This window comes from Macrobrachium rosenbergii, chromosome 46, assembly GCF_040412425.1.
Source record: "Macrobrachium rosenbergii isolate ZJJX-2024 chromosome 46, ASM4041242v1, whole genome shotgun sequence".
Taxonomy (NCBI): domain Eukaryota; kingdom Metazoa; phylum Arthropoda; class Malacostraca; order Decapoda; family Palaemonidae; genus Macrobrachium; species Macrobrachium rosenbergii.
In genome coordinates, this window is record NC_089786.1 from 16,981,709 (window position 1) to 16,993,839 (window position 12,131).

General features: G+C 33.7%; 1 protein-coding gene across 1 annotated transcript in view; it reads left to right on the plus strand.

The window, feature by feature from the left end:
• The first annotated feature begins 1,448 nt into the window (after positions 1–1,448).
• LOC136830252 (R-spondin-1-like) overlaps positions 1,449–12,131 on the plus strand; it is a 351,908-nt gene continuing 341,225 nt past the window's right edge. The window contains exon 1 of the mRNA XM_067089609.1: positions 1,449–2,474. The gene's annotated coding sequence lies outside the window, so the exon portion shown is untranslated. The remainder of the gene's footprint in view (positions 2,475–12,131) is intronic.

Genomic DNA, 12,131 nt, shown 5'->3' on the forward strand with positions numbered 1-12,131 from the left:
GCCACTTGGAGGCGGATAAGCAAATTATCTCTTCGTGGAAACCTGGTAATTTTACTTGTCGAATTACTGCACTCAAGCTTTATTATTTTCATTGTTTTTCTAACCTCTCATTCTTTCGTTAACACTAAAATGAAGAATAAAATCTGCAGTCATTTTGTTTTCTTGATACATACAGAGTTGCAGAGAAGTTTCGAGAGCCTGTTCTGCTCTTATTACCTACAAGGAGAGATGTACAGACTGAAATTCTTTCAATATATCTAGACAAAATTACTGAGAATGTTTTTTGCATTATTGTTGTTATTATCACTGTTCGATACTTTAGCAAGACAATATAGACTTCAGTCAGGGAATATAAATACCGTGTCACATGTGCAACAACTCTGACAAAAGGAGAATAGTGGACGGCGAGGACAACGCAAAGCATTTGTTAGTATCATGCACCAGATGTGGCTGAGATCATCTCCCACTATATTCATAATTCTTTTAAAGAAATGATTTCTTTTTAAGTAATTTTCTTAAGAAAACCTTCTTAAACTTCTTGAAAAAAACTATGTGCCATGGGTGACAAACAGTTTTGTTCTTAAGTCCCCAATTTCATTAAAGGAAGTTATTTTTTCTTCTAAATAACTCTTAGGAAAGCTTGCTTCAAACTGCTGTAAGTCTTACTGACCGGGGGTGAACAAAACAAGACGTTTATTCCCGAATTCATTCATTTCAGCGAGTTTTCTTACCGTAAATAACCCAGAAACGAATAAAAAATTATGTATTAATCTTATTTCCATATTCTCTTTCGAAAAATTTCTTCTTCAAAATAGTTTTACTGACAGTGAATATTAAAATCTTATTATAGTGCTAAGGATAAATTCGAATATAAATGTATTTTCCTAATAAAATAATCAATGATAATTTCCCATTTTCACAAAACTTGACTTCACTTGGATGTATTAAAACTGATTTCCATAACCTTTAATTCGCTTCCAGTGACAAGCCGATAAACGAGATTGAATATGATAACAAAAGTCCTTCATTAGCAAGACGCATTTCCTCGAAGTCCTTGGTGTCCTCACACTTTTGGGAAAAAAGAAGAAAATAAGAAGTATGAATTAATTTGTATTAGCAATCGTTCGTTTTGAAAGTGACCTACTGCCTTAAAATTATTATTTCTCCTTGTCCCGCTTCTTTCCTGAAGAAACTGTCAGTCTGTCTCTGTATTTGCTCACATTTTTCCAGTGTACTATTCCAGATACAGCATCTTAAAACGCATCTAAGGGTCCATTTTCTTGGTTCATTTGGTATTCCTTACTAAAAGCAACTGCTGATGCCCTTTTTGCAGATATTGGCATTTCTCTCGTTTTGGAGCATGCCCCGCCTAATTGATGAAGCCCCGCCCCATCGAGTTATGCCCCGCCCCATCTGCAGGGTCGAGGGTAGACCAGGACACTGGCGATGGGCAGTGTTGGCTTACAGGCCGAGGTAGTCGCAAGAGGCCGCGTGCCCCACTTCGCCTTGCGTCCCTGTGTGTGAGTGTCGTTTGCGCACACCAAGTGGATGGAATCCGTGCATCCACTTCCTTCTAACATCCGTTAGTGCCATCATCAGGCCTCATCCGTCACCCGTAAAGACCAAGGGATAGCGGAGAATCGTGCACGGCCCATCGCTGATAGTGTAAAAAAATTTCAGAAATTCTTCACCAGGCAAATTTGACCCAGTTTTACGTCTCGCTTGGACCTCGTCCAAATTCCAGCGGGGAACATTTAATTTACGGAAGTGAAGGTTTCCCTGGAAGTGAATAATTCAGTGGTTTTACGAAGGGATAAAGTGAAATGATGATTCAGAAAAATAGAGAATTCCGGTATATTTAAGTACACTCGCTCGCTACGACTGGGCGCCAATGAATGACTGTCTGTCTGGATACCTGAATGTTGCAAGACAAGTTCTGAGGAGATTTGCGATGGGTTCCAAGGTAATCCCAAAAGTAGATTAGGAACTGAGTCGACAATACTTTTTAGCTATTCCTGTCAATCATGCTGGTTTCCTATCTATGCAATCTTTACAGACTTTAAAAAACCACCCCGGTTTTTATAAATGTCTGCATGTATGCCTCGATATAACAGTAAAAAGTGCATTAATGATTGATGAAAAGAACGTTAGGCCAATTTAAAAGTACCATTTCATCAAGCTTGATGAGACGTATTCAGCAAAGCAAATAAACAGAATAGCATCTAAGCCTATCGTGAGTACCGAGTCTGAGAAGCACTTAAAGTTATTGCCATACGCTAAGGCATACAGGAAAACTCTGAGGAAGATCACGAAATTCAGGCTAAAAAACACTTCGAGCTCAGCCACCTGAGTGTCTGCAAGTCTTGGCAACAAACCAAATTTTCAAGATTCAGGTCATGTTGGGCTAAAAGGACCAAAGGTTCGTTCGTAAGGAAATATCAGGATTTGGGCAGAATCACCGCCCTGTATCCACGGTAAGCGTTGCTAATTAACTTTTAATATATGCATGCTGTGCCGTTAGTTTAGTTTTGCTTCCGACATCATTAAAACATTCACGGTAATAATGACAGCTCTCTATTATGAGTTATAAATAATTATTAATGAAGAAAAATGACTAAAGAAGAGAAATACTTTATATATATATATATATATATATATATATATATATATATATATATATATATATATATATATATATATATATATATATATATATATATATATATATATATATATATATATATATATATATATATATCGTTTTCCTTCTGCCATTTAGTGTATTTCATCGTCTATTTCCCAGTTATTATTATTATTATTATTATTATTATTATTATTATTATTATTATTATTATTATTATTATTAACTATACAAATATTCATGTAAAATTAGCCTAATGAACCATCAATATGCAAGCAGTCTTTCACAGAACAGACTGTGCAACTGTGATAAAAAGGAGGTGATGATGAAATAATAAACAAAAAGAAAGTAAATAAAGAAAAACTGACAAACATTCGCAAGCTGATTTACAAGCTCCCCCATGTTCTACTAACCTGCTTTAAATACCTACTAAAGTCCGTCCACAATATCTGTAATGGCAAAAATCTAATGGTAATTGTAAGCGTTGTCTTTCAATTTTATTTCTGAATCAACTATACATCACTGCTCTTTATCTGTGTAAATACTTAAATACTAATTAATTGTTATTTTTCATTAATTATTTTTTCTTTCATAACAATAGAATTATTTTCGCTCTATTTTATCTTAATTAACATATGGCTATTATGTACTCATAAAGCCTACCTATTCAGTTAAAACTTACTTAGCTAACTCTACGGTTGCATCATTTTAAAACTTTTAACAACAATACCAAAATTGCAATGGCAGTATACTATTTACAGTAAATCTAATAAATTAACTAGTGCCACCTGACTTGTACCGTATAAATGCGTGCTTATTGTAAAAATACGACTGCTTTCACAATAATAATAATAATAATAATAATAATAATAATAATAATAATAATAATAATAATAATAATAATAATAATAACAAAAACTTTAATAATATACAATTTTTGTAAGGTATTGTGGAATGGTCCAACTGCATTGTTCCAAGTTTCATGAACTGATTTTGCCCACTCTGATTTCTCAAAATTGAATGCAATAATATGAACTCCTTACCTACATCATTTAAAACATCTGATTTTAAAGGAACTGCAGTGATATGGAAAGGCAACAGTAGCCTGGATTTCTAATTCAATTTAAGTGTTGGAGGCATTAAGGATATTCTTATGAGCTGTGAAATAAACCGGAGATTTGAAAAGTTTAAATACTCTCTGGATATATATATATATATATATATATATATATATATATATATATATATATATATATATATATATATAATTTAGTAAATAAATATATTGTATATATCAACTAAACAAATGCCTAATCATATTTTTACATGCACACTGGTATAAAAAGTATTATGTGCACATCTCAAAATCACTGAAACTTTGAAGAACGTATTCATAGAGATCTGATGAGATGTGTGTTTCCCTGTCAGGAATACAGCGCCTCCTGTTCGCCTCCATCTTGGACAGGTGATTTATGTACGCAGTAATGATTACGCAAGAGGGTATGAAAGTCGTGTGTGGGGATATATTATATATCATAAATTATATATTATGCTCTGCAAATCAAATTGCATATATATTATATTTATATACTATATTTCATATATAATATATATTCTATACCTCACATATGCATAATGTGTACCTCTTTTATCAATCAATCTATCTACGAAGGGATATTATGGGTCATGGTTGTGAGAATTTATATCATGATTTATATTCTTTGGGGATATTAGGTTCTCTCGCAGAAGTCGACTTAGAACGTTAAGGGAAGCAGGAAGTTAAAAATTCCATAAAACACACATGAACACAATACATACACCTGTATATACATACATACATATATGTATGTATATACAGGACTATAAGTCGAAAGGCCTTGCAGCACTCCATTGTTTCTCTTTCCTTCGTGGATTCTGTCTTTATTTATATATTCATCATGTTAATTTTTTCTTGATTCAGTTATACATTATATATATATATATATATATATATATATATATATATATATATATATATATATATATATATATATATATATTATATATATATAAATGATGGTGAAGGTAGGTCTATTCCAGCTCTGATAAATGTTTTGGATTCGACGTATATATGTACATGTGAGCGCAAATAGAATTATATCCCTTTCCTCGTGGACAGCTAGTTAATGTTACATGGTTCTGATGCCCCAGACGCGAGTTCGAACCTAGCCGGGCATCAGAATATTTCATTTCTTACTTAATTTGGATCTAGGCTTAATAGTGACAAACGATTCCAAACTGAAGAAAGCGAAAGTTAAGAGGGCATTGTGGTCACTGAAATTATTTACGTATCTGGTAAAAAGTGACTGGTAGATTCTAAATATATATATATATATATATATATATATATATATATATATATATATATATATATATATATATATATATATATATATATATATATATATCTGTGTGTGCTAACCCTTCTCCAAGACTATCGAATAAAAATTACTTTTTTGTGAAATTTGATGGCACCGTTTATCTAATGCCAAATATATTTCAAACCTGGTTAAACCAAGAGAGGAGAAGAAGGAAAACATGAGAGGCCTAACTAGAATCTGGAAAATCTGGATTATTGGAGGATTCGGGGAGAGAGAAAATAGACGATTCCAGAGTCAGCCTTTGAATGAAGAAACAGTCAACAACTGAGTGATCCCGGTAGGGTTTGTTTAAACCGAGTAAACTGGGCAATACCATACACTTATTTACTGCGACAGTAAACGGTGAGGTTAAATATCATCAATAATCCTTAACTATTTATTCGCCATACAGTTTAAATCTGAAACATTGATTTCGCTGCTTCCTCTATGCTCCCTGAGTAATTTGGTCGATATGTCCAATAGGCTACGCTTTTACCCGCCAAAGTGGGGAAATCATTAACAATAATCTTTAAAATTAATTTATGACCTATCTCAGTTTGGACTGCTTTGCGTGTACTGGTTCCCCAACAAACAAACATAAAAATAAATAAATATAAATAAAATAAAATAAGATCTACGAAATTAACGGAGAAAGTTTGACGTTATCATTCAGAAAATCTCTCTTCTCCATTTACGAGAAACTAATTTATGCTGTCATAAAAGCCAAATAAATTGGAAATGTATCAGTCAGATCTGTATGGAATTACCAGTAAGAAAGATGAAAACGATATCTACACTAAAACTGATAGTCATATTAGTGTCACTCAAGGATATATATTCCTGTTCAATTCTGGACTGAATGTAGCACATGAAAACCCTTCCCTTCTCGCAGAAATTCTTTGAAGATCTGGAACACGAGATTAAGTCTCTGTGAGCAACCCACATAATTTCCTTTCCATTGCATGGATCATCTCTGTAAGTCCCGAATGGGAACTCTTCCTGAAAAGCAGGTTATCTTGTAGTCCTTGTTTGTTGTTGCAAGATTATGCCAGTCTCATGATTGCAGTTGTTTTGTGAAGATTCTATCTTGAAAGTGACACTTTCTCCTCGGGAAGATGTGTTTAGAGGCTTGAGACGTGCCTCATTAGGTGGAAAGATAAATTTGGCAACCTTAAACTCTGAATTCCTGTCTGAAAAGTCAAATAAGTATAATTAAGCGCCATAAACTAAAATCCGCAGGCTTCATTGTAAGATCGACATTTTGGGTGACGTCAGTACACTGAATTAATATAGACAGATGCATTTAAAAGTTTGATTGCCCATGGAAAGTCAAACGTGTTATCAATGATGTCAAATGGCATACCTGATTTTCGAAGCTTTTTACCATGCACATTCAAATGTCTTGAAGTAAAATCACCCTACATTAATATAGATGAGAAGAAATTCACAAATTTGTTTTCTTTGTTGAAAAGTAAAAAATGTTCAGACCTCTTTGTCTGTTTAAACAAACCGTTTTACATTTCAGCATGATAATAACTTATTACAATAGCTGGCGTTTATCGAACGGATTAAACCTTTATTTATCTCCCATTTTGAGCTAATTTAGGTTCTAACACAAACGAACGTTTTGCCTAAGACTCAAGAATCGGCGTCGTCAAAATCACCTTCCTAGAATAAAATTATTCTTGTTTCTTTTTGGTAACAAATCTACTTTGTGCTTATCGTTAATGGTATATATTTATCTAATCTGGTATAAATTTATTTTTTCTGCGTTTAATGACATGTATTCCGCATTGTCTTTCGTAGAAAAAATTGACATAGTTTCAAAATTCAATGTTTTGCATTAAAATTCCTATCTCTCTCCCTAACATGAGTCCTTCTTGTTTGCTCTCTGGCTCAGTTTTCCAGGTTTATCCATTATGTCATGAAAGTGTCTTGTCCATGTTTATTATAATTTTCCTTTCCTTGATCTGTAACATTTTCTCAATGTCCTGACTTTACAACAAATTTATCTTGTTCCTTAAATGAACTGACTTTGTCTACCCTTTGTCACAAATTTCCATTTTTTTACATCTAAATTCAAAAATTAAATTTCTGCGCACTTGGAAATCAAAACATCTTGTCTGTCCTCTGGTATAAACTCCAGTTGCCTGACCTTGCAATAAAAAATCCTAATCGATTCCATTACTATAAATTTACTACGATTTTTGAGCCATTTAAGATAATTCTGTGCCCTTTTATGCTCTCATCCTGATTAGGATTTCATTTTAACGTCATGCAAATTCCCTTCCCAAACAGAAATGAAAAAATATTCATGGAAAATTAATAAAAAGTTAATCAATTTTGACCTAAGAACCCCTTCTATGTTGAGGGTGTAGATATCTTACAAGACTCTATAAACATAATTTGCTTCTTTCCGATTATAATCGATAGCTGTATAAATAAGAAATTATTCTATCAATTAAATGTGCTATCACTTCCCTCATCTAGTTATTACTGTTCTGAAATGTTATTTAAGTAAACGTTGGCCAGGGTTTTGCGAGTTCGATGCACGAGTATCAATGATGGCAAGATTCAGTCATAAGAATGTCTGTAAAACCTTTATGGCTATTCTATGGTATAATTAAATGAATCACAACATAATCTACCTTTAATCAGGTTGCACTTAATAATATTCTGCCGTGTCATATGATTAAAAAAATCAAGATAATTAAAGAGTGTCGAAGTTAAGTAGAATCCTGGAGTTCTGACCAAGCACCTACAGTACTGTACATGCCGCTGACAAACACAGGGACCAGAGGTTGGACAATGGCACATCTAAACCTGGAGTTCATTAACGCGTAGACAATTGCATTTCTTTTAGTGCAATACACACACGCTATTATTTCCCTGTAGATCTTAAGAGTTAGATTTTTAGCTTAGAGGATTATTTTACGGAAACGTTTACTTGTAGTTATGGTAATGCGTTACGCTTATATATATATATATATATATATATATATATATATATATATATATATATATATATATATATATATATATATATATATATATATATATATATATATATATATATATATATATATATATATATATATATATATATATATAAAACTATAAAGCATGACCATAATAAACATTTAAATACTTCAGCAGAAATTTCTTTACGTTAAAAATCCAAATCTGAAGATCTGAAGGGCGACAGAAAAATAACTGCTCCCATGATTTCCTTTTGGAACTGCGAACACTGTCTAAAATGTGTAAATCCAAAAAGCCAGCAAACTATCTGAAAATCCAACTGCATGGTTAAACACTGGTAATAGATAAATTAGGGAAAACTTTCGAGACTCAAAAAGTCAACTGCAGAACATGTACACTGGGAATTCAAGCTCAAACAAAAATTTGAAATTCTATGTATAGAACCTCAAATTTGGAACTCGAACAAAATCTTTGAAAATCAAAGAACAAAAACAAAAATGATTCAACCGAAGCTAAAGCCAAAGATTTGAAAATCAAAGTACGAGTCCAAGATGTGAGAATACAAGCACAGATCCAAAAATAAAGTATTTTAGCCAAAAGACATAAAACTCAGAAATAAATGTACTGACAAAAAGTGAGAAATCCAAGCACAAAGGAAAACAAGTAAACAATGCTCCCGAAGTTTCTGTACAGCTGTATGAGCCGCGGCCCATGAAACTTTCAGCCACAGCCTGGTGGTGGCCTGTCCTATAGCGTTGCCAGACTCACGATCATGGCTATCTTTACCTTAAATAAAATAAAAACTACTGAGGCTAGAGGGCTGCAATTTGGTATGTTTGATGACTGGAGGATAAATGATCAGCATAGAAATTTGCAGTTCTCTAGCCTCAGTGGTGTTTAAGATCTGAGGGCGGACAGAAAAAGTGCGGCCGGACAGACAAAGCCAATCTCAACAGTTTTCTTTTACAGAAAACTAAATAGGGGAGAATTCAATGGACAGCCTCAATTACGATTCCACACACGCGCGCGCACACACAAATTAAAATTGTTAAGTTTTAAATTATGCGTTCAGATTTTAAAAAACTTGGAAATACAGATACATACTCTCATATTTAAAATTCCCCGCACAGAGCATAATTTAGAATTTTAGGCACAGAACCGCAAATTTTGATTCTAACCAGAGGCTTTAACCTATTATTCTATGCAAAGGCTGTGATTAGGAACTCTATGCGCATAGCGTAAAAATAAAATTCTGAATCACCGTAGACTACATGAACTAATGAACAACTTACAGCAATCTCGGAACGCATATTGGCAATGTTATGTTGTAATTGGCAGTCGGGCTCCACCAGAATTTCAAGGCTAAGAAAGCGGTGTAATCTCCTTAAGAAACATTATTATTATTATTATTATTTTTTTTAGTTATCTCTATCAGCTCTCCACACTGTAGTATCTTTATCTCCATGCATGCACATTATAAGAGCACTCCGGACAAAGCAAATATGTAGCCTGTTAGTAAATATTTAGGCCGTGGAAAATTTATCTTGCTGTGCATGTTCGCAGGCAATCTGAAGAGCGACTGACGGAATTTGAATAGACTTGGCATACATCATCATTCATTGACGCTCTGGAAATGAATAACGTTAGTGCGAAACTGACTCAGAATTGGGACGGTTCCATGGCAAGAAATCAGTAACTCTGAGGAACTTCAACCAAAATCTAGTCAGTTTGAAGTTGCCCTATGAATATATCTACCGGGATTTAATTAAGTTATGCTCAGCTATTTATGAGGTGTCCTCCTAACCCAAAACGCAGACAAACAGGCGCGAAAATATAACCTCCTTCCATTCTGGCTGGAGGTGGTAAATATCAAGCCGACTGCAGCACAGAATTTATGTTCGTGACGTAAATTGTATATGGATAATCAAGTTAGAGAGCTATTTAAGAGCTGATGAACGACACTTCGAAGTAGTGTTGTTATTGCGACAGTATACTATTGCCTTATTGACATAAGCTACTAAAGTATTATAGTTTAACATACAAATTCGAATACGGCAGAAAATGCTGTAAATATGTTGATTTCATCGACAACACAAAGAAGTCCTCTCCTTCTCAGTCGATGTTAATCCGTTTCTTTACGGAAATATTTACCAGTGATATTTTAAGATATGAAATATAAATTTCTTAATTATAGGAATTAGGCATTTGTCTTTGGAGAAAAATAAAAGGTCCTTTGTTCTAGTAACAATTTTTCTTGAAGCAAAAATATACCGATTATATTGAATGTACTTGCACTTTGTGGATCTCAATCAATTTTGTTTTGATTCACTAGACGAACAGATCTTAACTAGTGTACAATGAATCGTTGTGCCTTATCGTCGATTTTTAATAAGAAACCACTTACTTCTGATTATTTAATTGGATGATACAAGTAGCTCAAACTGATCGAAGCATTCTGATCTCATCTAGTTAAGAAAGCCTTCTTCCTCTCCGTTCATATCAGTAAGTCCTAATATGAAACAAAAATAGCCGCAATGGTGTCAGTATGCCGATTTTATCGATAATGTTTTTAAAACCTGTCCCTGTCCGTTGATTTCAATCGGCACCGTTCTGAAAGCAATTACTGGTAGCTACTGAAGCGATAAAATGGACTAAAAATGCTACACTTAATCTGATTTTATCGATAATATTAATAAACGCGCTTCCTTTTAGTTACAGGAATAATTGCTGGTGATTGTTTGTGTTAGAATGCCTGACAACGTTCAGCACGTGCCGATTTTATCGATCGTGCTGAGGAGTGTTCTTTTTTTCGATGATTATACTTGGTTTTGTTTTGAAACCTTTTATTATTAACAATTCAAATAATAAATGACTAAAAATACTGTAAATATGCTGATTAAATCCAATGCACTAGGAAACCATGACCCTCTCAGCTGATTTTTATATTTTGCTTGGAAGCCATTTACTGGTGACGGTTTCTAGCGTTTTTTTAACTCCTATCTTATAAATGTTACGTTATTACATATGCACCACGTTAGCAGATGAATCATTTTCCTAATGTGACTAAATCCGTTCCACTCTTCAAACTGGTTCCGCAGAAACTCATTTGCAATTATATGGCGCCAAATATTTACCTGATCAGTGCTACCTCTTGATTAAACGTTGCGCATGCGCATGGACGTCATCGGAGCAGAATTGTAGGACTATGCAATCGCAACGACGTCGATGACTGATCGATTGGCGCAAATTGATAACGTTTTCGTTGTACTGTTTTTAAAGCGCCAGCGCCAAAATTCTGCGCATGCACTAAGCGCGGCAAGCAGTTCATCGTCACTGGAGAAGTGCGAGGTGTCTCTTCACTAATCACAAAGTCAACGAAGACTAGCGACAACTTGGTCTGAAACGGACTAGTTCTTTCATGCCCTCTTAGGGAAGTTTCTGGAATAAGATGCTTAAAAGTTTCATTAATGAAATCAGTTTACGAAGGTTTTTTTATGGAGGTATATAAAAATACATGAAGACAGATTTCAAGCCTGCTGCTGATATCTCAGGTGACGACCCATTTTCTTTGCCTCTCCAAAAATTTCTTAATTTATTTTTCTGCTCATTGTATCATCACGTTCCATTCAGTACAACCGCTGCTTTAGTGTCATCAATTTTATAATTTATTTTTTAAAATTTTCTTATGATTTCTATCTCCGCGGGGTACAGCCTTGCAGGACCCACACTTTTAAAAAAATGTCAATTTTACGGTAATGACACGATAAAAATAAGTTTGATTGTTATCATTATTACTGGAGAAACAAATCCACTGTTATGCATACGTACTGTACATATATTTAAAGATAAATCTGTACAGAGAGCTTTCGGGAACCTGTTCCCGAAAGCTCTCTGTACAGAATTATCTTTAATTAAATACATGTACATATACATAACTGTGGATTTGTTTCTCCATTTCAAGACTCGTGGTATGAGTATTTTTTAATCATTATTATTGTTATCGCACACATTCATAGGACATAAAAACTTTTCATGATCTGTGAATGCGTGCAATTTTAACCTTCTGTGAACAAGTATATTTTTTATCTCCTACCTCTTCGTTTTATGTCCAT